Raw genomic sequence first — 27221 nt, 5'->3', positions numbered from 1 at the left:
TTAGAATAGGTTTTACAATATGTAGTAACGAACTCAATATAGGAGCCAACTCTTGTAGGCTTAATCTTACCACACCAAGAGTTATCTCTACTTATACTATCCACATAAAGAAACTGTGCATTGTCAAAATATTATCCCAGTTGATAACGATAACAATGTCAAAGGTACATATAAACTTTAATGGAGGGATCATGAGACCATAACAAGTCGGGAAAAATAGCAGCCCTTGTCGTATAAGGGCGGGCAATGTCCTGTTGGAATGTTAACCCAGGGCCATTACGTTGCAGAAAAGGAATTGCCACAGGTCGAAGAATCTGATCCCTGTAGCCCACACCAGTTAAGTTGCTCTGAACAATCACCAAAGAGTTCTTTGCGTGCTGTTATTCCACCCAAAATCATCACGGAACCACCACCAAAGCAATTCCTCTACAAGACACAGGCCTGTGCATAACGTTCTCCCACGCGTCTATAGGCACGTTGACGTCCATCACTATGGGAAATGTTAAACCTGGACTCATCTGTGAAAACAACATTACAAGGGTCTGCGGACATGATTTCGGCACCACATTCGGCGAGCTTGTCGATGACGTTGTGTCAGGATAGGCCGTATGGCGGGACGTCGTGGTCTGATCCCGTGATGACGTAAACGTTGTCGAACTGTGATGGGGTGGATACGGCGAAGTCCTGAGATGGTTTGGGCAGTCATCACTGCAGTCTGAAACCTGTGGCGAAGATGGGGCACCCTTATCCATATGTCCTGTCTTGGCGTTGTTACACGTGGACGTTCATTTGTGTTCTGGTAGCGTCTCACCAGTGCAGAAATGGTGTTCCGGTGGCAGTGGAAATGTGCAGCCACTTGTCGTTGAGACATTCCCCCACGGACCATCCCAATGGCCTCATGACGTTGTGCAGACGTGAGCCTTGGCATGCTATGCGTTTCAATAGCCGTTTAATTTTTTGAACGATCGCAAGGGCAGGGGTTGAGCTTTCCAAAGTGACAGTATTGTGTGGCATTCATTTGCTGTTTTCTTTCCCGGAATGCACGTGCAGCAACGTATTGCACGTCTCAAGGACGAACCCACTGACGTCACGGAACGTGGCACGTGCATGCATGTTGGATACATGTCACTAATCTCTGAGTTTAAATCCTTATGTGTGTACACAGGGTTGATAAACTTAGATTTTAAATTTTTGTATGCACAGTTTCTTTATGTGCCTAGTATAGATCGGCAGTGTATCTGGGCGCATTTAGTCGTGTATTGCAGGACAAGGAGGTCTCACAAAGTACTGAAAAGACACTTAGACTGTAAGAGAATCATATCTCAGCTTATTCATTTAAGTAAAACTTCTATAGTTTATGTGTATTAGATATTTGCCGAAACAACTTTCGCAATAATTTCCGGGAATACTATACACTAACAATGGCACGTGTGAGAATGATGACGCAAGTATGCAGGTCTTGGACGTTAACCGCTGTCCTTAACTGTTTCCTTAATATTGTTATAGTGACTAATTCAGGACAGCTATCGTCCAAATATTTAAAAAGTCTAAAAACTATGTAGTCAAGACACGTCAGACTTTATTGTAATAATTTATGTCACGCTAATCTGTATTCTGAATCACTACTGTAAATCCTTATCCCTACTGCATTGTACATTTACTTTCAGCCAATTAATCACTGTGTATGACATCTGTAGCGTTAATCGGTCATACCCCTTGACCGTGTCTGCCATCACATCAACTGGTCAAAGAAGTGCTATTGTTTCTCTATCTGTCCATTGCTGAGTCGTTGCCTGTCCATCGTTGTCAAAAACTGTAATATATACACTCACATCTATATTGTCAAGTAGTACGAGTCCGGTATTCCGTCTGTCTGTGTAGGACGTCCGCGAGCAGGATAATGCCCTGGGGTTGAGCGGGTACTCCGCTCACATCATTTATGTCTTGTATATTTGTTTGACATGTAACTAAATAAGTTTGAACTCAACGTATTCCTTCGTCTTGTCAAAGTATTGTGCGTACACATCGTCTTGATGCCGAGCTAATTCCCCAGTCGACACGTATCTACGCGTTGGTAATATCATCCACACAATTATTTCTAATGGTTTCTAATACAGTCAATCCCCCCTTGTAAGGTCGCTGTACGAATTGTTTTATCCTATAGATTCCAAGTGGCACTGTCGCTGTGAAAGAAGGAGAAACTGTGATGTTGAACCTCATCTTAACTGCCCCACTTGGATGTGGATCACGTCATGACTGTTCCATGGAAGTATTTGTGGTAGCCAGGAATCAACCAGGGGCGTGTGACCCATCTGCCTTCATCAGGACTCAGTGTGGGCTAACCGTCAAGGGGTCTTCGTGGCGCACAGTTCGTCATCTAGAAATTCACGGGAAACTGACCTCGGGCTACAATGCCAAAACAGCGCTGATAAAGTTGTTCTTGAAGACAAATACAATCGTGCAAACTCATCCTTTCTGGTCCAACTACGATATTGGAAGCGTGACGGTATGTATTGATAAACTAAGTACTATTCGTTTGGTTATTTCCATCTACCACTTTAATGGTGCACGGAACCGAGTGACAACCAAGTGACCAGATGGTCGGAGGTAAATGCCCCGGCCGCGTCATACCAATAGGTAAGGGTACCAGCAAGTTGTCCCTTGTTGTTACAATCCAATCAAAGAGGACAATACAATATAAAATACGGGCTATAGATCGCCAACAACTGAAGGTAGATCACCATACCAGGGCCCATGGGGACTTACATTACTTTTGCTACCTGCATGGACCCAAGCTGGATTTACACCATCCCTTCAGCCATTGGTGTTGATGCTGAGATTTAGCCATACATTAAAAACACAAAACTACAACGATTAAAAACCTGGTACACTTAAATTGACTTGAAATGTTTTGGGACTTACGTACCCTCACAGGAGGACAATAATTTTACGCTACTTCAAATGCCACTCAAACAAGCTACTTCAACCCCCTTTGAGGGTACAGCCACTAACAATCTCAGTTACTAATTCAAACTATCAATAATAAAATATATATCTATTTACAAATCACTTAACAAATCTAATTCTTTTAAAAATGCAATAATTAAATGAGAACTGACATTATTAAAAAGATCCTTCATAGTTTTTACTTTGAAATAGTTATCCCTTGTGATGGCATATTCAATGCAGTCAAGCAAGACATGCTTGACTGTGATTCTTTCATCACAAGGGATACAAAACGGAGGATCTTCGCCTTTCAATATATATTCGTGAGTATGTCTAGTATGGCCAATATAAGGTTTTATTGCATGTAATTTATAGATATCTAACTGGGTGTCCCACTTTTTCTGCATCATATCACGGATGTAGCTTCTAATGCTAGCTTTGTAACCAGAGTATGGGATAAGAAGTGGAGTCACAGACCTGTTGAGTGCTGCCTTAGCAGCAAGATCAGCCATTGTGTTCCCAGAAATGCCAACATGGCTGGGTAACCAACAAAAGACGATGTCGCATTGGCCAGTAGCAAGTTCATTATACAATTCAATAATTTCCATTAAAAATGGATGTTTACAAGAAAGGTTTTTGATGGCCCGAAGGCACGAAAGAGAATCGGAAAAGATTGTGTATTATTTATATTTATGGTGTTTATTGATACATCTAAGAGCTGTTAATATAGCGTGAGCTTCTGCTGTGAAAATAGAACCGTTATTTGGTAATCGAGAAGATATTGTTCTGGATCCAATGACAGTTGCACAAGCAACCAAGCCACCATCCTTGGACTATCTGTAAATAAGGATTTGCATGTATTATATTTATTTTTTAATTGATTATATTCTTGTTTATATTGTAATTCATTAGTTACAGATTTCTTGAACTTTGTCACAGTTAGGTCAACTTCAGGTCTCACCAGTTGCAAAAGAGGAGAAGAAAGAAGACGGGAAGGAGATATATTTTCAGCTCAATGCCGGCAGCAGGAATGAATGGTTTAATTCTCAAACCAAGAGGCGGAACAAGAGAAGGCTTTTTATTGTACAGATCCTCATAGAGAGGATTAAAAACACAGTTAAATGCAGGATTTGACTCATTAGAATATAGTTTTGTTACAAAAACTGCAAGGATAATTTTATACGGCGTTGTGCAAGAGATGGCTCATCGGCCTCGACGTAGAGGCTGTCAACAGGAGAAGTTCTAAAGGACCCAAGACAAAGTCTTAGACCTTGGTGGTGGACAGAATCTAATAGTTTGAGGTTGCTTTTGCAGGCTCAACCATGAACGATGGAACCATAATCAAGTTTGGAACGTACCAGTGATCGATATAGATGTAGGAGGGTAGCTTGATCCCTTCCCCACTTAGAATTGGAAACGACTTTCGGCAAGTCAAGTGCCTTCAGGCATTTAGTTTTAAGGGATTTAATATGTGGTAGAAACGTTAAGTGTGAGTCAAAAATAATACCCAAGAACTTGGCCTCCTTCACAACTGTGATGGGTGTGCCATTTAGAGATAGTTCAGGGTATTTATGCGGTTTGTTTTTACGACAGAAATGTATACAATTAGTTTTGGATTTAGAAAATTTAAAGCCGTTTTCAAGGCACCATTTATTTATCTTGATTAAACACAACTGCAGCTGCCGTTCAATGGTATGCATATTTTTATCACGACAAGAAATATTAAAATCATCAACAATTAACGATCCATCTATTGAATCGTTTAAAACTTTTGATAAACTATACTGAGTCAAAAAAGAAACTTCACATTCTTTCTTCAGGGCACTATAAAAGAACAAGAGATGGTAAGATGGTTATATTGTTATTATTTCATTGCTGAGATCTGTGTGATGTTCTCGATACACTGACAGTGCCATAATCAGTTCCATTAAGCTACCCCTCCGTTCCAAAACATGGGTATACAGAATGTCAAGTCACAAGAATAAAAATGCGTAATTTCTCAGTTCAATATCGTGTATGGCCGCCCCGCGCATTCACAACTGCCAAACACCATCTCCTCATCGACTGCCTGATGCTTGTGAACACGTGGTTGGGGATTCTGCGCCATTGCTCTTGCAAGGCAGCGCCAAGTTCCTGCAAATTCTGAGGTTGGTTCCTAAGACCACGAAGCCTTCTCCCAAGTGCATCCCAAACGTGCTCTATTCGATTAAGGTCAGGGGACCTCGATGGCCAGTCCATGACGTTGTTCCAGCGTTTTGAAGGAAATTTCGTGTCAACATTGCGGTATGCGGCCGAGCATTATCATGCTGGAACTGTAGACCTGGGCCATGAGCCGCCATGAAAGGAACGAGTTCAGGGGTGAGCACCTGGTCGCGGTAAGCAGCAGCTGTGAGGTTTCCACGGATGACCAGAAGTCGGGAACGGTTGTTCCCACAGAAAGCACCCCACACCATGCAACTTCCACCCCGAATCTGTCGAGTTCCTGTACACAACATTGGGCATACCGTTCACGACGTCGTCTCCAGACTCTTTGCCTGCCGTCCGCAAATCTGAGGGTAAACCTGGATTCATCGCTAAAGACGACTCGATTCCAGTCTCTGTGGGTCCATCGAAGGTGACGTTGGGCCCACAGCAGACGTTGACGTTGATGAAACGGCGTCAACATTGGCCCACGATATGGACGTCGAGAATGGAGATTGGCAGCCCACAACCGATTTCGAATGGTCTGTGAGGACAGTCGACCTCTAAATATCTCAGCCCTGGTTCGTGTAGCCGGCAGAAATCTGTCACGTAGGTGAGGTAGGACGATTTGACGGTCTTCTGCGTGTGACGTCACACGTGGACGACCCGACCTTGGGCGATCAGAAGTGGTGCCAGTTTGTTGTAGACGACCTCGCAAGTCATACACAGTACGACGGCTGCATCCCATTGCTCTTGCGACGTCAATAACTGATCTTCCCACTTGCAACATGCCAACGGCACGTTCACGTTGCACATTTGACAATCTTGGCACTTCAAGTACCGTTAGAACTGTGATTTAAAAGTGTTTTTTCAATTCTTGATGCCAATGCAAACACGTGCATATGAAGAAAACTTAGATGCGAAGATCACGTGATCGACTGCACTTGAAAAACCTGATTTTGCACCAACGTCATTTGCACGACGAATGGATGGGTTTGAGTGGGTTTTGCTAACGTTTTTCTAGAGTCGAAAGATAGGGATCCCATTTCGGATACATAGATGTATCATCAGAGAAAACTTATTCATTATTTTTCAAATTACATTTTGTGAAGTTTCTTTTTTGACTCAGTATATTTATCTTTATACCAAATAGTGTGACAGACAACATACTGCCTTGTAGAACACCCAGATCCTGATTGTAATGATCAGACAGGGTAGAACCCACGCGGACTTGTCTGTCCTTTAAAAAGTTGGCTATAAATTGAGGCAAACGGCCTCGCAATCCGAAGCCATGTAAATCTTTTAAAATGCCATATTTCCACGTAGTGTTATGTGTCTCTTCAAGATAAAAAAAGTTAGACACAGCGTGTTGTTTATTAATTAGAGCGTTTTTAACAAATGATTCCTAACGCAGTGATCGACAGTACTTCTATTTTTACGGAAACCACATTGTATATTTGTTATAAGGTTATTTGTTTCCAAGTACCGAACAAGTCGATTATTTATCATTCGTTCCATGGTTTTGCAAACACAGCTAGTGAGTGAAATAGGTCGATAATTTGACGGATCTGTATGATCACATCCAGGTTTAGGTATAGGTACTACTATAGCGTCACGCCATGAGGGAGGAAATTTACCTGATGTCCAAATATCATAAAAAATATTGTTGTTTTTGATATTGTTGGAACTTAGGCACATAAATAGAAGAGGAAGAGTGTTTAGCGAGAGTTTCACCCAGTTTATTTGCAATATCTCCATGTTTAAGATGATGGACACTAGGTTTATTACCTTTACCTTTAATTTTCTGGACCATGTTCCATACCTTGGACATGGGCGTTCGAGAATTTATTTTGGATACATAATTTTGCCAAGATTGGCGTTTATTTTCTTTAAAGGTACGCCGCGCTTTAGCATTTAAAATTTTCAATTTATTGAAATTATGCACCATAGTATGGCGACGGAAAAAATGTTCTGCTTTTTTCCTTGCCTTCCTAGCTTGTTTGCATTCGTCATTGAAACAAGTTTTCCGAATGTGTGGAATTGCAGAGGATTTTGGTATACACTCATCAGTATGATGTTCAGTGCATCAGAAAAAAACATTTGACATCATCAGGAACGTCAATAAAAGTTCAGGTTTAAGGTTTGCAGCACACAGTGTTTCATACAGAGTCCAGTTAGCCTTTTTTTTAAATTCCGCCTTGATGATGGAGGAACATCGGATGGAGTTACAGGGTTTAGTATAGTAGAAAAAAATGGTCACTTCCACAGAGGTCATCGTGGATTGACCATTCAAATTCATGTAGTAGTTCTGAATTTGTGACTGACAAGTCGAGAGCAGAATAGGTTCCTGTACCAGGGTATAAATATGTGTTGGATCCATCATTATAAATCATTATCGGAACAAAACTCCTCGAGTAATTTACCTTTAGCGTTTGTAGTTGCACTACCCCGGAGTCGGTTGTGCCCATTTAAATCCCCCATAATAATACAGGGCTTCGGGAGTTGGTCATATAGAGCTTGAAGATCGGTTTTGTAAAATGTTGAAGATGAAGAGATATAGAGAGAGCATAATGTAAACGCAACGTGCAAAGTTAGTCGCACTGCAACAGCCTGAAGATTAGTGGTAAGTGTAACAGGGCTATGGATAACGTTCTGTTTGACTAGGATGGAAGATCCCCCAGTGGCCCTGTCACCCAGAGGTGAAAAACAATGGTATGCATTGAAAGAACGCAGGGCAAAGGCGTCTGTCTGTTTTAAGTATGTCTCCTGAAGACAGAACACTGATGGTATTAAATCCTGGATTAAAGCTGTGATTCATGGAAATTAGTTCTTAACCTTTACAATTCCACTGTATAATAGGATTATGATAAGCTATCTTTTGGGAGGATTTATCGTGGATCTCCCCCGTGCTTTTTTGGTGGGCGACAAGGTGTGTGCCCTAGAACGGACGTTTTCGGACACGTCCATGTCCTCAAAGGATCCATATTTGTTGTATAATTTGATTTGATTGTCGGACCCTTTGGGGGCTTTGCCACTGAGTTTTTTCAAAGATTCTGGCTTCTTACCTTTGCCTTTAACGAGATGTGTAGACTGTGATGTCGACTGAGATGATACGTCAAGATCAGAGGATGTTTCAGAGGACGTACTAGGAACTGATGCTGTTGTTTGGGTAGATATTGCAGGTGAGAATATCAGAGGAGATTCCGTTTTAACCCAGGTCAAGTTTGTCTGACAGCATACAGATGACTTTGTTATTCTAGTGGTTGCTTCTGACTGTGTTCTGGTGATAGAAGCATAGCTCTCCTTATGATCTGAGCTTTGAACTATTTTTTTGGCATCTGCAAAACTAATGTTTTGGGTGAATTTGATTCTATTTATCTCCATTTGATGTTTCCAAACAGGACAGCTTTTAGAGTAAGAGGATAGATCCCCTTCACAGTTGGTACATTTTTTGACATTACTGTCACAATCTTCTGTTGTATGTGGCTTGTCACCACAGTGAGCACATACAACAGACAATGTGTAAGTATTAACGCCATGACCGAACTTTTGGCATTTGAAACACCTTAGAGGGTTCGGAATGTACGTGTCGACATTGATGTTACAATAACCTGCTTTAAGAGAATTTGGAGCATTTGGGTGAAGAAAATGAAAACAAGTAGGTATTGGTTTTTATAACAGCATCGTTTTTCCGGGTTGTGAAACGTTTGACATAGAGTACGCCTTGATCTTTCATCTCTGAGACGATGTCAAGTTCTGACATAGCTGCAAACAAGCGATCACGGTCTCTGATAATTCCCTTTGCTCGTGTTTAATGTTTTATGAGGCGTGACCGTGACCAGAACGCCGACAAACGATTCTATACTCATAAGGTTGGTTGCTTGTTGCCTTTTTCCACACTCAACCAACAGAGCACTGGAACGTAAACGTTTGATATTCTTGACATCACCAGCAATGCCCTGTATACCCTTAGATATGGCAAAAGGGTTCAACTTTAATGGAGTCTTGTCAGCATTTTCAATTACAAGAAATCGTGGCCAGTATTCAATGGACGTGGACAATCTTTGATCATTATCAACAGGATCAGTGTCTAGTGGACGTTTGGTTTTATTAAGGGGTGTTTCGTAAGCCATGGTTAAAATTTTCAAGGTTCGTCATCCGAGCTCCCCACCCCCCACGGAGTATCACAAGGACAATGCTAAACACAATCGGATCTCCGACTTGCAGCACCAAGGATACCCGGATGATATACTCCAGCAGAAAAATTAAAAGATTAATGTTTCCACCAGATTGGCCCATGAGCCACCGCCTTCTGGACATGCGAATCTAGGCAAAAGCATACATGAAATTATATATTTGAAATTTTCTGTTAAAAAATTCGCCAAGACTTAAAAAGATCATGGAATAATTCTCAAACATTTTGTGCAGTAGCACAGGGCTTGGCGTGACCAGCCGATTGATGGAACCAGGCCAGTTCTACCACCCGTCTAGGTGAAGTCAGGATCGAAGTGGTGTGTTGGGCAAAGGAACACTGTTCCTGGAACCAGTGCCCTCAACCACTAGACTCCCTTCCTCCACCGAGACAGGGGCGCAACCCACGGCAAACCGGTTGGTGGACCAACTATACCAACGGGTCCAAAACGGGGGGTTGAAGAGCGCTTAGCGTTGTTGGTTCAATCAAGAATGGAAATCCACCTTAGATTCAAGCTCACGGTATGAATATTACAGGATCTTTAAAACGTTACTCTAGCCAGAAAAATACTTATCAATAATTACAACATATTGTTTAAGAACAATATTCGTAAAGTATCGTTTAGGTTTGTTATCTTTAATGATTAATGAGGGTAGAAAAACCTCTGTCCAGAAAGAAAGTCGATATTGTCCTTTATGTAACGTTGGGATAGAAAATGAAATTCATTTTACGCTGATATTCCTTGTTATCAGGAATTAAGAGAGGAATTTATACCACACCATTTTCTTGCAAAGCAACCCCATTATGCACAAATATCTTTGTTACAAACTAATAATGAAAATATTCTTGTTCAATTGTCTTTGTATATAAAGCATGCATTAGCAAAAAGAGATCTTCTTATAAAACGAATTGTATGCCCTTCAATATATATGTAAATATCCAAAATATTCCTTTATCACTGTAACTCTCATGTATATGGGCCGGAGGCCTTTCATACTATAAACATCTTTTGACTTTGACTTGACTCGGTGGTTGTTGAACTTCATGGTATTCCAGATGCGCGTGACGTCAGGATCCTCTTGTCCAGACTGAATTATCTACTGTCCACCTTCGTACAGCCGAGTCCGGCGATATACAAACGAGCTTATATGTCCTTATCCTGACTTATACCTTATTGCTTTATCTCCCATTTCTTCCGAGGTACAGTGGAAACCTCCTATTGTTCCCTTTTGAACAGGCTAAAGTAGCTCACCCAAAATGGGCCTCTCCGTGCCTCAGCGCCAGCGACCCACGTGACAGCCAGCTGCTTGGCACTCTCTTCATAATTCGTCACCACTCGCCCCTTCATATTTCATATTCTTTTCTTTCATTGTCATTCATATTTTGTTCAGCGCATCCATTTTAAAATTCCACCAGGTTGATGGAAGCAAGAATGTTCTAATGAGAAAGAGAAATATTCTAAGTCTAGTTTTTAGTATCCGCTTTAGGACTTAATGTAGTTGAAAAAGATATTATTTTTATTTACATATTCAATAAAATAAATCCCGTTTGTGATTCTTAAATCATGTTTAGACATACACATGCGGAAATATAAGTTGGACTGCTGGTAATAATTATATTTAAATGTGTCTTCAACAAATATTTTTCTCTCCTTCCTTTAGTTGTTTCAAAGAAGTTTAATTCTTTGAAATGAAAAACAAAAAAACAAAAACGTCAATACAATGTACGACTGAATAGAGTTATCATTCTTGTTTAAAGTAGTTCTGCTGTTCATCCGCCAAAATGAAGTCCTTCCAGATGGAGTCGCTTTTCGGCTTGTCCCGGAATAACAAGTTGGTCACGACTGTCTCTCCGTTTTCGCCCTCCAAGACGGTTGGGTGGAATTCCTCTCGTCCTTAAACACGCTAATGCTCTGTATTTCAGCCCGTATTTCAACATATTTTGCTTGTATATTCATCCTATATCCTTATTTGTTAAAGTGCGGATGTTAAATTCGTAATTTCTGACTTTGTCAAAGCAGTGTTTACTATTGAAAACGTGTTTTGCGTGCGGATACAGAATGTCAGTTTACGATCTACGCCCTGTGTGTTCTGCATTGTGGAATTCTGTCTGTAAATTTAGTGAGTATATTTTTACGCCGCATTCAGCAATAATCCAGCTATATGGCGTCAGTCCGTAAATAATCGAATCTGAACTAGACAATCCAGTGATCAACAGCATAAGCATCGATCTACGTAATTGTTTGTAATTTAAATTCCAAGATGGTATTCAAATGAGTCTGATTTAAATTGTTACCTGGTGCCCTTACTGAAAAAAGGTAGGAACATCCAAGGTCGTCAGCCCATGCAATATCCCCGAAGGAAAAGGCACTCAAGCAATCGGCAGAACGTGATCGTTCCTTTACAGTCGACCCGTGAAGATCCGGGGTAGAATAGGTCTTCAGCAACCCATGCTTGCCACAAAAGGCGATTATGCTTGTCGTAAGAGGCGACTAACGGGATCGGTTTCCAATTGCGCAGATCGATGTTCATGCTGTTGATCACTGGATTGTCTGGTCCAGACCGCCGCCATATAGCTGGAATAGTGCGGCATAGAACTAAACTCACTCACTCACTCACTCTTTTACAGTCTTCTGACGACTATTTTATATCCTCAATAGTCTCCAGGGTATGTTCTGGTCAATCTCCACAAGTACCCTGGATGCATCTACGGCTCGGCCCGATAATTCTATTACCTTCCCGTGCTGGCTCTGCATTCTCACAGTAGCCAATCTTCTAAGCCGTCGTTACAACTGAGCTTGCCAGTGTGATTGGTACGCTCAACTTCCCACCGTAGACATTTGATTGTAGATGCATCCAGGGTATAGTGGAGATTTATCGTAATGTATACCCTGGAGATTATCGAGGATGACTATCTTATATCCGATTCCCTTCAGGTGGCTATCGAGTTTCCCTTTGCAGGATTTTCAGTGTGATGTTGCTATCCACTACGACTTGATCAGCAGCACTAAAAGCCCAAGAAGAGATCGAAGCATGCGCGCAGGCTCTTCAGCAGATTGCAGCTTATGAATCAGATGATCTCTCCTTCGGTGCTACAGCCGTAGTGGTGCTACAGCCACCGTTACTGAAGATGACCCAGAAGATATCCTGCATGCAGGTCGCGGCCTACCCCCAGTTTCAGACTTTTCACACAATTGCAAACTTCGACGCACACTCCAGCCTTTGCACAGGGAACGTCTTGTTATCTCAACCCTGCTCTTCAACAGTCCTTTGCTCCATTGCAGTCGTTACATAACCCAGCCTTCACGCAGGCGATGTTTCATCAGCGTTCTACAGGTCAACTACTATCCTTCTCGCAGAATCAACCCGTTGTGCAGGCTGAACTCATCACTCGGTCTCAGCCTTTTATGCAGCCACCACAGTCCTTTTCACACGTTCAACCTTGCTCACAGATGCAAGCCTTCGTTCAGGCCCAGCCCTTCGCTCAGCAACCTGATTTTTTAGTGCATATCACCAGACATATCAGGGGGGCCTCAGGAAGGTATTCTCATCATCTCAGCTCGGAGGATACCTCTCATGAGGATATCAATGCTTCTGTATTTGAGGACCAATAATTATTAGCATGGATTGCAGATGGATTATCGATTTCATCACCTCCAAGGGAGTCTTTCCCACCGACACATATTAAATTCATCTCGGACCATATGTCGTTAATCAAGTGGTGGTGGAAGATTGTGGTAATGGTGTGAATTCATACGAGCACATTTACTGAACCATCTATTGAATCAGATATCATGGGGGCCAACCTGAGATGGCACCGGTGACATCACATTCATCCAGGGATTTCATTGGGCTTGGAGATTTGCATATCACGTGTAAACAAAGGGGTGTTGTCTCAGGACGCCGACCTTTTGATTTTTCACTTGTCTCAGGACGCCGACCTGCGGTTTCCTTTAAAGGTTAGGTTCTGATTAGGCGTGATTACGGTTGCGGATAATCTACTCTAGATCTTTTGATAAGGTGAACTCGTCGCACTAGGTGAACATATCGTAGTGGAACTCAATGGAACCACCACAACTCAGATGGACCAAGAACCAACAACCACCTGGAAGGTGGCATTCACGTCTGAAGAGATACGTCGGCAAGGCTCACCAAAACATCTTCGAGATCGTGCCGCTCCTGTCACGAGAACAGACCAACACGGAAAACAAGCTGGTCTAGAACGCTACTGACCAGAACGCCCGCACAAAAAAAAGAAATACAGGGACTTGGAGCGACAACTGGATGACATCCGTCACCATCTCAGACAAGGAACACTGTCCGTTAGACAGTTTGCCGATTCAGCATTCCACCTGTTGCATTTGCCGGTGATCAATCTCTGTGAAAAAATGTGTGCTATATGTTTCATGAATACGCATCGGATATGATATGTATTTACTGATGTGAATCATTGTAAAAACACGTTAAAATCTGTCAATGAGTTTGTTGATGAGTGCACCAAGTATGGAAATAAATTGATACAAATATAAAGTGTTGTCTTCTCATTAGGTGTCCTCTCATCCGCATAATACTGATTATCCTCTTCTAACAACTCGTTGATCATTCAATGTCCTCGTAATCCTTTATTAATTGGCAAAATGAAACAAGTCTCAGGACGCCAATATTTTTTTTCCACTCAACCGCGAAGTTTGGTCGAAAGGTCGGCGTTATGAGCCTGAACCAACAAAGGTGTTATGTGTGAAGTGGCATAGGCTACACCTAAAAACAGCGTACAACTTATCATCATCATGGGAATCTCAACAGCTGCCACAGCCTTGACAGTGTGATGAGCCATGATAATCAAGGGATTCATCATCATTCAGACGACAGTATGTCTTACTGTGCAGATCAACGCATCACGGAAATCAGCATCACTGCAATTGCAGAATACATAGGCGGCTTTTCCTGAACGAACAGAGATCGTTGGCGGATGGAAAGAGAAATGGCACATCAACACTAGAAATATTGGCATCCCTTGATTTTCATGGTTTTCTTTGCCTCTTTGTCGAATTTAAACATCATCAGGTGACAAGCGTACTTCGTAAATAACGAAAAGAGCAGTGAAACGTGAGCCAGGCAGCGTTACAGTAAGACAGCGAGACAATTATCCCGCCAAAGCGCAATATTACTTTGCGGCGGGTTGGCATCAGCCGATAAACTGTATTAGTGCCTTCTAACACATGCAGTTTAGTATTTTGAAGTGGTCTTCCAGTATGACAGCAAATGTAAGCTACCAGATTCCACAGTGATGATCATCAACTATCTTATCGGAAGACGCTATGAGCATGGAATGTCTGGCAAGCATAAATCTACAGGATGCGTATCTACACATACCAGTACCCATTCATCAGAACTCCAATGGAAGGTCCTTCCCTTTGGAATATCCCAAACCCGGGGTTGTGTGCTCATTCGACCATCATAGTGCATCATATGGTGCATCATAGCTTACTTACACCTGAGAGGGGTACACAGTTCCTTTTACCTAGATGACGGCTTTCAGGCTAACTTATCAGTAGATCCACTGAGACGTCAGCTGAACTTTACCAGTTAACTGCTAACACAACTGGGCTGGCTAGTTAATGTTCAGAAATCGGAACTAGAGCCATCACAAGATCTGAAATTCCTAGGAATCAGATTCTTAACATCAAAGAACTGTATCAAAGTACCAGAAGACAGTTGGTTGAAACTGGTCTTCCTCAATCACTCAATTCAAGTCTACCAGTCAAGACTTGGCAAGAAATACTGGGTCATTTCACGTCAGTGCAAATTCCTACTAGGAGTGAGAGTCTCCAAGTGAGACCTATTCAGAGATTCCTGAGACCATATCTAGATCGTCAGGACATCATGATACCACTACTTTTCCATCTGAAGAAATACCTTCAGTGGTGGATGATCAAGTCGAATGTTTGTAGACGCACTTATTTACAAGAGTCGGTCTACAATCTGCATCTGCTCACTTGAACTCAGAAGTAATCGGGGGCACCTGGTCCAAAAGAGAACAATCTCGTCACATCAATTAACTGGAATTCGAGGCAGTTATAAGAGCCATAACTCACTGGTCCCACCTCCTCAGACACCAATTCCTGATGATACACACTTACAATGCAGCAGCAGCAGCAGCTTCCTGCATAAATCTGTAAGGCACGACAAGATCAGCGCCCCTGCTAGAACTAACCTTCTGACTCTACGAGCTCGCAGACAGTTTCAACTTAGAAATATAGCCCAAACATATCCCAGGAGCCATCAATATCTTAGCAAAAACGTTGTCCGGACCAGTAAAACTACAGTCTACAACAAAAAGAAAGTTACTTCTGGAGCTTATAGGTTTATTTATGTCTGAATGCTGTTCTTTGGTAGGGTAAAAAATGGTTGATGGGTTGTGTGATCATCGTGTGATGCGTCCTTGTAATAAAAAAATGTTTCCTTCAACGACGGGAGGGATTGGAATGCCAAAACTCAGTATTTGAAGTCCAGCGTGTAACTCGGCTGGTGTGAGTGCATTAAAGCTATAAATAGCTCATGCGCCTTCCAAGCTGATGAAAGCCAAATCTAAAATCATGGATTGCAGCTTCTAAAACTGTATTCAGCGACCATTGCCTCGTCTATCGTGTTCAGCGTGTTTCAAACTCCCTGGGAGCATCGTGTTTGTATTTTATTAGATCTTGATTCGAGGCAAAAGGGCTGCCCACGTTTTCGAAGCGAGAACCGGAAGTGAACTGACTGATTTGTGCTAGTATAGATGGAGTTCAGCTTAGGCACGCAATCAATAATAATGGATTGTGGTTTCTAAAAAGAATTTCCAGCATCTATCATCACGTGAATCTTGTTCAGTGTGTTTCAACCTCCCTGGGATCATCATGTTTGTATTTTTTTAGACCTTGATTCGAGTTGAAAAGCCACCAAACTGTGAACCGGAAGTGAAATTTGTGATAAACTTGTTCCAGACTTCCTCTGCGCTAGACTCTTCGCTGATGTCTGCAGTTTCCCTAGAATTCGAATCTTCTGTTTCATTCGGTGATATATGGCTATTTCCGACATCACCAGATGAAACTCAGAGATCACTGTCGAGATATGATCATCGATCGTGTTTAACTTTGCTTCGGCTAGAACCCTGATTTCATTGTGTTTCAATGCTTTACGTTGAAGCCATACCGGCTGCCATCAGGGCAGTTTCCACACCGTCCAAAGCATTAGTTGCCCTATGGTACTTTTTACGTAATCCAATCCGCACGTCAATTCTTGTTCCAGTTGACGTCTGATCTCGCTGATTTGGCGCAAACGAAAACAATCCATGGTTTCAAGCGTTTGGGCCATTTCGTCCATGGCCGGATACAATCCCATCTTGAGTATAATATAAGTTAAGAAATAAGCTTCACTTGGTCCTCCGACAATCGTTGATACTTTAACATGATGTACTGATTCAGGTACAAGTGTTCGGATAAATTAATGGCATGGAATATAATGTTAGGCTCTGGAAAAACCAACGTGACCCACTCGAGGCTTGTGGTGGGAGCTGTTCCTGGTTGTATATAAATACTGGGCGGTGGGGTAGCCTAATGGTTAAAGCGTTGGCTCGTCACGCCGAAGACCCGGGTTCGAATCCCCACATGGGTACAATGTGTGGAGCCCATTTCTGGTGTCCCCCGCCGTGATGTTGCTGGAATATTGCTAAAAAGCGGCGTAAAACCAAACTCAGTCAGTCAGTATATAAATACGAAGGCGATCATAACAGCGTATTCTTAACCCAACCAGAATTGGCACCTCTTTTGCGGCGGCATCTCCAAGAAAAACTTTAATAATAAGGGTAGAATCTTGTATCACAGTGACCCACGACTCTGGGCTATCATCATATTTTTTTAAATACATCCATTTATCTTGAAATTCTGCACGGGGGACTATCATATTACCCGTTTGATCTGGTAATGTTGTAACGTACATCCGCTTTTCTTCAACTGGAATATAACTATCCAGTAAAACCACCTTGTTTTTTAGTTCAATGACATTGCGATCCTTATCCATGACAAGATAGGGGTAGATCAGGACAAGGTTGGTCGAATCCTCGCATGTCACCGGGATCGGAGAACGCAATTGTAGCCTGTGAACTCAGGTTTGAAACGTCACCTATTGGTTTTCTGACAATTTCTCGTGTGTAAACTTTAAGCTAATGAGATGCATTTTGGGAGGTAAAAACATTTTTGTGAGCGCAATTTTTTTCTCTAAATTAATCGTCACCCCACCGAGAGTTGCGTAAGCATTGACATCTTTCTTTATATAAATCGTGCAAACATGATTGTAATGTTTTCAAGTCCAATGGAGTTTGTCTAGCGGTAATAGGTCAACATCTTGATCGGGGGAGGCCTGCTCGAGAAAGACTTCGATATAAAGCTTCGAATTGGCTGGAATCTCGTGTAAGACATTGAACGCATCTTGGAATTCAAGCACCAACTGTAAACTTGTATTTTGGCTATCCAGTCGACTCGCCAGCAAATGACCCACTTTTCTAGGGATGAGCTTCACGAGCAGTCTCCTTCTTTGTGAGGGGGCGTAAGCAGCGATGAGAATGCCCATACTGAGGACTTTCATCAAATCCTTGCGTGTCCCCGAGATCGGAGATAGCGATTGTATACAGAACCACAAAAGAAACGTCGCTTTTCAAAACCAAATGCAAGATTTTGTTCTCGCAAAATGGTGTTTTTTTATGATTGTATCGTTTTGTTAACCTGTTTGTCAATCCCAATTGACAGTTATTACCAACATCAGTGTGTTTCTGATGAAAAAGCATTTCGACCAAACGCACCAAAAAAGGCAGACGTGGTAAAAGGTTCTGTATGATATTCGTGAAAATGAAAATGCACGTGCATGTCGTGACCACCCAGCCAATGAAAGTGAGTCCCAAACTCACCTGAAATGATTTTTTGTTTTGACACAATCGTAATGGCACGAATTACGAGACATCAGAGGAACCAAGTCTTCGGACGATTACAAGTTGGCCAGACTGCCAATCATTTTAATGTTCATGTTAGGACAATCTACCGACTGCAGGAGTGGTATTGGGTCACTAACAGCATCCAAGATCGTCCACACAGTGGGCGACCGTCAGTAACATCAAAATGTCAAGACTGACAGATTGTGTGCCACCATCTTCAGCGTCGCTTCCCGATAGCGAAGGAAAGAGCACGCTAGACCATTTGGACTCACAACAGACCCATCAGTACTGATACAGTGCATGGAGAACTGTGTTTTTTTTCTCATGAAAGCCGATATTGTGTTTCAACAGTCGATGGCAGAGTCAGAGTATGGTGAAGGCGTGGCAAACTGTTTTCCAGTGAGTGTATTGTTGAAAGAGACTTGTGGGGTGGTCCAAGCATCATGGTGTAGGGTGCAATCGGTCTGAACCAGCTAGCTGGCACCGTGGTGTTCCAGAATCTCAGTCCAGGATGATGAAATAACGTGACAGTTGCTCGCTATATTGACCAAATCATAAAACCCTATGTTGTACCACATTTTGGACGTTAGAGAAATCACATCTTCCAGCAAGACAACGCTCGTTCCCACACTGCCAGAATAACATTGGCCTTCCTAAAACAACATAGCATCCAAACTCTACAAAAACCTGCACTCAGTCTTGATTTGAGTCCAATAGAGCACCTTTGAGACGAGATTCAAAGAAGACCGCCACCCAAGGCCGACAACTGCTGCTGGACTTGATCAGGCATTTCACAGAGTATGGACCCTAAGTGCCTATGGCCTTCATCAACCGGCTAATTCACTCCGTGTACAGACGATACAACGCTTTCATTGATGCTTTTAGAGGCCACACACAATACTGACTTTGGGGTATCTTAATGGTACCATTTTGGTGATTTTGTTTGTGTGAACTCTAAATGTGATTCCAAAAAATGTGTTAACCATAATTGTCAAGTTTGAACTCAATCCTCCGTTTTCATTGTTCATTTGAGTGAATTAAAGTGTGTGCTTTAAGAAACCGCTATCAGTGCGACATTTCTTTTGTGGTTCAGTATAGGACATTTTGTCAGGCGCATTTTGTCCAAGACCAGAAGCTTTAGTCATTGTTTTACGTGCAGCGTCATGATTCCCAGGAGCGTAATGAACATGTTACACATAAACAAGACACCATAATATGCATTCAATATGTCTTCACCCAAGTATACACCGGGAGTTTTTTATCCTAAAAGTGATAATCTATTTTTGACCGATCTCAATCAACCAAGTATTGTGTTGGATGCGGATGGTTTCCACTTTCGAGCTTGATTTATCGATGTATTTAAAAAGTATAGGCGGTGTTTAGGCAGTACATGCTTGATTTAACAATTCTTGCAGAATCAAATCAATTTCGCCGTGTGGTGCACGTCCACCGGGTGTGGTGTGACCTTGAACGACACTCGTCATCATGCGCTTAGCCAGTCGGTGTTCTCGTTTCACGTGTATTACCAGATCAGACGTATCCTCAAAGAAATCAGTGCTGTAATTCCGCAGGACAAGGCGTGGAATGCAGTAAACAATCCATATGATCAACGAGCCTACGAACAGATTTGCAGCGAATTCGAACTCAACCCGAAAACGGATTGGCGTTTGTCAGGTGTGAACCACGGGCTGGGCAACTCCGTACAGTGGAACGAAATCCGTGAAAGAATAATCATATGAATTATAAAGGCAGTGTTGCTTTCACCCTTCAAAAGGTGGAGCAGCCTCGATATGCTGAAGACGATTGGAAAGTATATATGTTGGATACGTCGAAAGGGTTTTCTCATCCTGAACGATTCAATTCAAACGTACGTGTGGGCACTGCTGGAGGCGCAAGCGCAAACGCAAACGCATTACAGCATTGTGGGTAGAGGGATGGCTTACGACATACAGAAACAATTTGTGGCCAACATCAAGGATGCCATCCCCAGACCGGTTGATCTACCGAGTGCCATTGAGCGCCATCAAAACACGTTGCAAAACGCCTGGTCAAAAGTAGACTACGTGTTCGGCGTGGGGTTGTACATGGCTCCGAGTGACATGCAACTGAGGATCCGCAAAGTGGTGGGATACAATAATGAAATCGTCATCACGACCCCTGATCAAAAGTTGGGTGTCAACCCCAATATCAACGTGAGTCACGTCGTACCACCCACACTACCAGTGAAACGGGGATCATGACACCATCACCATCGCCGGAACCAAGCGTTCAACCCACACCACACCCATCAGTACACGCCATGGCCAAAAATCAGCAACACATCGATCGTAAAACAGCGCTCGTGGTCGGTGGAATCGCAGTCGGACCATGCCTTTGATGGCCAGGTTAGGCAAGGCTTCCCTGAGCGATTTCAAATGTTTTTTTATCAAGTCTCTGATGTGGAACAATTACCTTTTTTCTTACCTACGAACGTCAAACGCCAACGAAATCGAACCAGAATGGAAACGTCACGGTTGAGCCATCTAGAAATTACAAGCTGCACAAGCCTACCACGCGAAAAAACACATGTAGAGAATCGATTTTATCCACGACCAACTCCAGCAGTAAGTTCATGCCGTTCGAACGTTTAAGGACGTGGACGAAGCCATGCACGTGTATTATCTTGTCAGTGGCAAACGGCTCGCACCTCTCGGCAAGGAACCCACCCTATCTCAGTATTACACCACTTCCCCGGAACAGAAAGACCAGAAAGACGTGTTCGAGGTATTCAGAAAAACGTGTCTAAAACAGTACAGTCTCGATCCAGCCTGGTATTACACCAGTCCTGGTCTGTCGTGGGACGCCTTGTTAAAAAACCCGGCATGATGTTGGAATTATTAACAGATTATGATATGCATATGTTTATCGAAAGAGGCCTGTGAGGAGGGGTTATGATGGTCCCCAAGCACTATGCCAAAGCCAATAATAAATATGTGAAAGGCTACGATTCGAGTAAACCCACCAACCATCTCCTCAATCTCGATGCCAACAACCTGTACGGCTGGTCCATGAGTCAATATCTAGCCACCGGGGGGTTTGAGTGGGTTAATAGCAACAATTTTAAACAGGATAACATCATGGATATCAACGAAAATTTTCAGATAGGATACATATATGAAGTGGATATGGAATATCCTACAGAAATCCACGCTGACCACAACAGTTACCCACTGGCCCCCGATCCAGAATGGATGTTGGGCTATCAGCAAGAATTGTTGGGGTTGACTAAACCAGCTCAGGTGGAAAAGCCCGTACCCAATTTGCTGGATAAGACCAAGTACGTCGTGCATTATCGAAATCTACAACTCTACCTGTTGTTGGGGATGAAGCTAAAAAGTGCTCAAGTTCCATCAAAGTCCATGGATGGAATCGTACATTCGGTTAAACACCAAGCTGCTAAAACAAGCCACCAGTGATTTCAAGAAAAATCTCTATAAATTAATGAACAATTGCATGTTTGGCAAAACGATGAAGAATTTAAGAGAACAGATGACCGTAAAACTGGTTACATCCATCGAAAAGGAAAAAATGAGAATACTCATAGCCAGCCCAGCCTTTAACCGAAGCAAAGTGTTCGACGACAATTTGGCAGCGCTGCACATGAACAAAAGCCACATCAGACTGAGTTGACCTGTCTACGTGGGGATGAGCATCTTGGACCTCTCCAAACATTTGATGTATGATTTCTACTACAACAAGCCCAAAAAGCAGTTCGGTAATGGATGCCAGTTGTTGTATACCGACACTGACACGTTGCTCTTAAAAATTCGTACCGAGGATGTGTACGAGGACATGACAAAACACATCGATTTGTACGATACGAGATATTATCCATTGGATCCAGCTTTACACAATATGACCAATAAAAAGATCCTGTGAAAAATGAAGGACGAATGCACCAGTACACCCATGACAGCATAAGTCGGATTAAGACCTAAAATGTATTCTATCCTGAAAGCCGACGACAGTGAAATCCGAAAGGCTAAAGGAGCGAAAAAGTATGTGGTTCACCAGCACATCAAACACATCCCCTTTAAACAGGATCTATTCAATAAACACACGTTCAAACACCAAATGAATATACAGACTGACCATCAATAAAACATCCTTGTCGCCCATGGATACCAAATGATCGATTGCTCGTTACGGTATTACGACTTATGCGTACGGACACAGTTGTATTCAAAAAGAATCGTGAACGATAAATAAAATACAGAAAAATTCTATTACAGCCCACAGGGATACTGGAAAGGCTCGGCCGTCATCCCGAAACTCACCAAAGTTGCTCGCGTATCCGAAGACAAAGCCAAAGCTTGGCTGAAAAAACTAGCTCTCTGGCAAGTGAACCTGCCGTTGCCCCAATACATACCGAGAAGAAAATACGACATTTCGAAGCCAAATTGCATCCATCAAGCCGACCTCCTGTTTCTCCCACACAACAGGGTGAGGCGTAAAACTGGGCAAGAGACCCGTCGAAGCCACCCGAATGAAAGCAGTCACAGCCGAATCGGCAGCAGCAGCAGTACGTCGATTAGAAAAACAACATTACCGGATTGGGTCATCATTAGGTTCTTGTACCAGCCGGGCAAACATGAAGGAGACAGCAGAAAACGGGCCATCAATCCAATATGGTGCATGAAAACATACCACCTCGACCTGGTCAACATCAAAGAAGGCGAACCGAACTCGTACTACTTAAAAGACGGACCGCCGAGAGGGTTCGTCAGAGGGGAATTGTAGATTGTCCCACACGACACGGTATTACCCTCTAATTAAAGATATATCTATATACAGCTGCTCACCAAAAGTCCGTTTAATTCATATTTGAGATGGTGTGTGAATCGTTATGAGGAAACTTTTACAATTTTAGCCCCAACTAATTACAATTTATAGTTTGAAATGTTCACACATATGGCAATGTCACCAATAAGATTGACAATTTTGAAAAGTGATCTTAATTATGGCCTCCTCATGCCTACTCTGACATTGCACCTTGATTCTGAGGTATGACCCTGAAGCGACTGAGCAGGAGAAAACGTGAGTAAAATCGCTAAAGTCAAATTCATCCATCATCTTTAAGAACTTCTGTCTGTTTAGTATTGAGGTGGAACGTATTTCTGTTAAAGTTAGATATACTAGGCACATAAAGAAACTGTGCATTGTCAAAATATTATCCCAGTTGATAAGTACGATAACAATGTCAAAGGTACATATAAACTTTAATGGAGTGATCATGAGACCATAACAAGTCGGGAGAATTTCAATTGAAAAGTCAATCACAATGACGTCACGAGTCCACAAGAGGGACAGAAAAGGAATTGCCACAGGTCGAAGAATCTGATCCCTGTAGCCCACACCAGTTAAGTTGCACTGAACAATCACCAAAGGAGTTCTTTGGCGTGCTGTTATTCCACCCAAAATCATCACGGAACCACCACCAAAGCGATTCCTCTACAAGACACAGGCCTGTGCATAACATTCTCCCACGCCTCTATAGGCACGTTGACGTGCATCACTATGGGAAATGTTAAACCTGGACTCATCTGTAAAACAACATTTCTCCACCAAAACAAGATCTGCGGACATGATTTCGGCACCACATTCGGATAGGCCGTATGGCGGGACGTCGTGGGCTGATACCGTGATGACGTAAACGTTGTCTAACTGTGATGGGGTGGATATGGCGAAGTCCTGGGATGGTTTGGGCAGTCATCACTGCAGTCTGAAACCTGTGGCGAAGATGGGGCACCCTTATTTATCTGTCCTGTCTTGGCGTTGTTACACGTGTACGTCAAGAACGTGGCTGATCGATGACGTCATTTGTGTTCTGGTAGCGTCTCACCAGTGCAGAAATGGTGTTCTGGTGGCAGTGGAAATGTGCAGCCACTTGTCATTGAAACATTCCCCCACGGACCATCCCAGTAGCCTCATGACGTTGTGCAGACGTGAGCCTTGGCATGCTATGCGTTTCAATAGCCATTAAACTTTTTGAACAATCGCAAGGGCAGGGGTTGAGCTTTCCAAAGTGACACTATTGTGTGGCATTCATTTGCTCTGTTTCTCTTTCCCGGAATGCACGTGCAACAATGTATTGCACGTCTCAAGGACGAACCCACTGACGTCACGGAACGTGGCACATGCATGCATGTTGGATACATGTCACTAATCTCTGAGTTTAAATCCTTATGTGTCTACACAGGTTTGATAAATTTAGATTTTAAAATTTTGTATGCACAATTTCTTTATGTGCCTAGTATACATTGCTGTCTTGTTGAACTTATGGCATAGTAATTCCCTTACAATTGTTCATAATCCAACTATGTGAGGAAATCTTTGACTTAAAAGTCACTTTTACCTTCGCACATTGAATGAAAAATGTTTTGTAAATCATTTTGCTTCGTCGTTTTACAGAATGGCAGATGTTAAACAGAAGAAATGGACCATTTTCGAAAGGACCCAAATTATTACTCTGAGAGACACTGGTATGTCATGGAAGGCTGTAAAAAAATATATGGCAGAAAAATATGACTGTTTCGTTTCTGCGCAAGGGATGATAAAACTGTACAAGACATATACCCTAACAGGGTCAGTTGAGGACTACCACAGGTCAGGCAGGCCGAAATGTACGACATAACGTGAAGACAGAGTCATCAGAAGAGAGTGTCTGCGTGATAGATATGCAACCCTGAACATTTTGCACAGAAGACTGCACACAACAACTGGGTCGATGGGTCAGCCAGATGACCATCTCTTGGAGACTTTGCCATTTTTGACTCAGGTGTTATGTTCCGAGTAGAAAAACCTCTGCTGAATAAAACTCAGAGAAAGAAGAGATTATTGAGGGCTCGTCGACACTGACAGTTTGAAGTGCCAGATTGAAATAAGGTTCTTTTTTCGGATGAATCCATCTTCAGGTGCTTCTCAAATCGTCGAGGTACCCGTGAAGAGCCACCTTCTCGTGGTGGGTACTGGGTAACGATAAGTTGTGGACCCGGGGCTATATTTGGTCCACCAACCCGTTTGCCGTGGGTTGCTCCCCTGTGTCGGTGGAGGACGGGAGGCTGGTGGTTGAGGGCACTGGAACCAGGACAAGGTGTTCCTGTTGCCCAACACACCACTTCGCACCTTACTTCACCTAGACGGGTGGTTGAATGGGCCCGGTTCAACCAATCGGCTGGTCATGCCAGGCCCTGTGCATTCTATTTTATATTGCACAAATCTTATTTCTCTAAATGATCTTGTTTAGGGTACTGGTGAAATTAATTCACTGAATTTGTATTGATTTAAAATTCAAAATTTTCAATTTGCCTAGAGTCGTATGCCCAGAAGGCGGTGGCTCATGGGCCAATCTGGTGATATTGGACCTCTGAATTCTGAATTTTCAGGACATTTCTAGGTCGAACCAGCCTAGCAGTTCGTCTTTCAGATTTCTTAGCTATTCACGTCTGTATTTCTGGAGTATATCACCCTTGTAGCCCTGGTGTTGCAGGATGGTTTCCACTGCAACATCGTCCATGTTGACACTCGATGGCGGGTGGGGAGCAGGGTTGATGAAACACATCACTATACCATGGCTCACAACTCCCTCTCTGGTTCAGTTAAAGGAAATAAAAGAAGACATCTTTCTTCTTCTGACGATGAAGAAGAACCTCAGTCTGATTTCTGGCCAAAATACTTGGTTATTGCAGCTGCGGACGGAAGTCCTTTCAAACTTAACCCTTTTGCCGTCTCCAAAGGCATCCAAGGTGTCTGCGGAGAGGTTAAAAATGTCACTCGCCTCAGAGGTGGTTCACTTTTAGTGGAATGTGTTCAGAGGCAACAATCTGTAAATCTGCTTGGTCTACGGCAGTTTGTTAACACACAGGTTGTTGTTTCAGCACACAGGACATTGAACTCCTGTAGAGGCATCGTCAGAGATTGGTCACGCTCTTTGTCTGATATGTCAGAAGAAGTGATTGCAGATGAATTAAAAGATCAAGGGGTCACTGCTGTCAAACGCTTTACAAGGAAACAAGATTCAGGCACTGTGAACACAAATACGTATCTATTTACTTTTGTAATGACGACTCTTCCAAAATCAATTAAAGCTGGCTACTGCAACATCAGAGTGGAGGTATATGTACCAAATCCACTCCATTGTTTTCAGTGTCAAAAAGTTGGACATGGTGCTAAGTCCTGCCATGGCAAAACAAAATGTTCCCGTTGCAGTGGGGCTCATGCGAGCACTGACTGCACAAATGACATGAAGTGGGCCAACTGCAATGGTGACCATATGGCATCATCAAAATCTTGCCCATCTTTCGAAATTGAGTCCAAAATAATGAAACTCAAATGCACAAAATACTTGTCGTATTTTGATTCAAAGAAATTAGTTCAGTCAAACCTGAATACTTTCTTCTCCTCCTGAAGTATCCGTTACCAAACCTGTAACAGTTTCCACATCCTGCCAAACGGATATATCTTTGGTAAATGACAAACAGCAAATACTTGAGGAAATCAGAAAACAATCGTTACCGGGTAACATCTCTTCAGCTTCTCAAACTGAAGAATCCAGTATAGAGCCAAGAACTGATACCGTATCCTCACCAACAATTACAAAGAATGACGTTAACCTTGCTGCTAAAGAAAAGAAAATATGAGAAGAAAGACGAAGGTTCTTCAACATTTGGAAGAATCTTCATCTTCAGCAACACCTGTGGTGGTTCACAATCTGTTTGAATCACTTGACATGGAGATCACTCCTTCACAAACAGCTTGTAGGAGTGGCACGTCTCCGCGCTCTCGATCTCCAATCGAACCCCCATGAACAGATCTATTAATTTAATACAATGGAATTGTAGAGGACTTAGGAACAATTTTTATGATCTACAATTGTTATCACAAGATTTCAAACCATCGG

This window comes from Haliotis rubra, unplaced genomic scaffold (genome assembly GCF_003918875.1).
Source record: "Haliotis rubra isolate DU_JTF1 unplaced genomic scaffold, ASM391887v1 Scf63, whole genome shotgun sequence".
Taxonomy (NCBI): Eukaryota; Metazoa; Mollusca; class Gastropoda; order Lepetellida; family Haliotidae; genus Haliotis; species Haliotis rubra.
The sequence above is the reverse complement of the archived record's forward strand: the minus strand, read 5'-3'. Positions refer to the sequence as shown.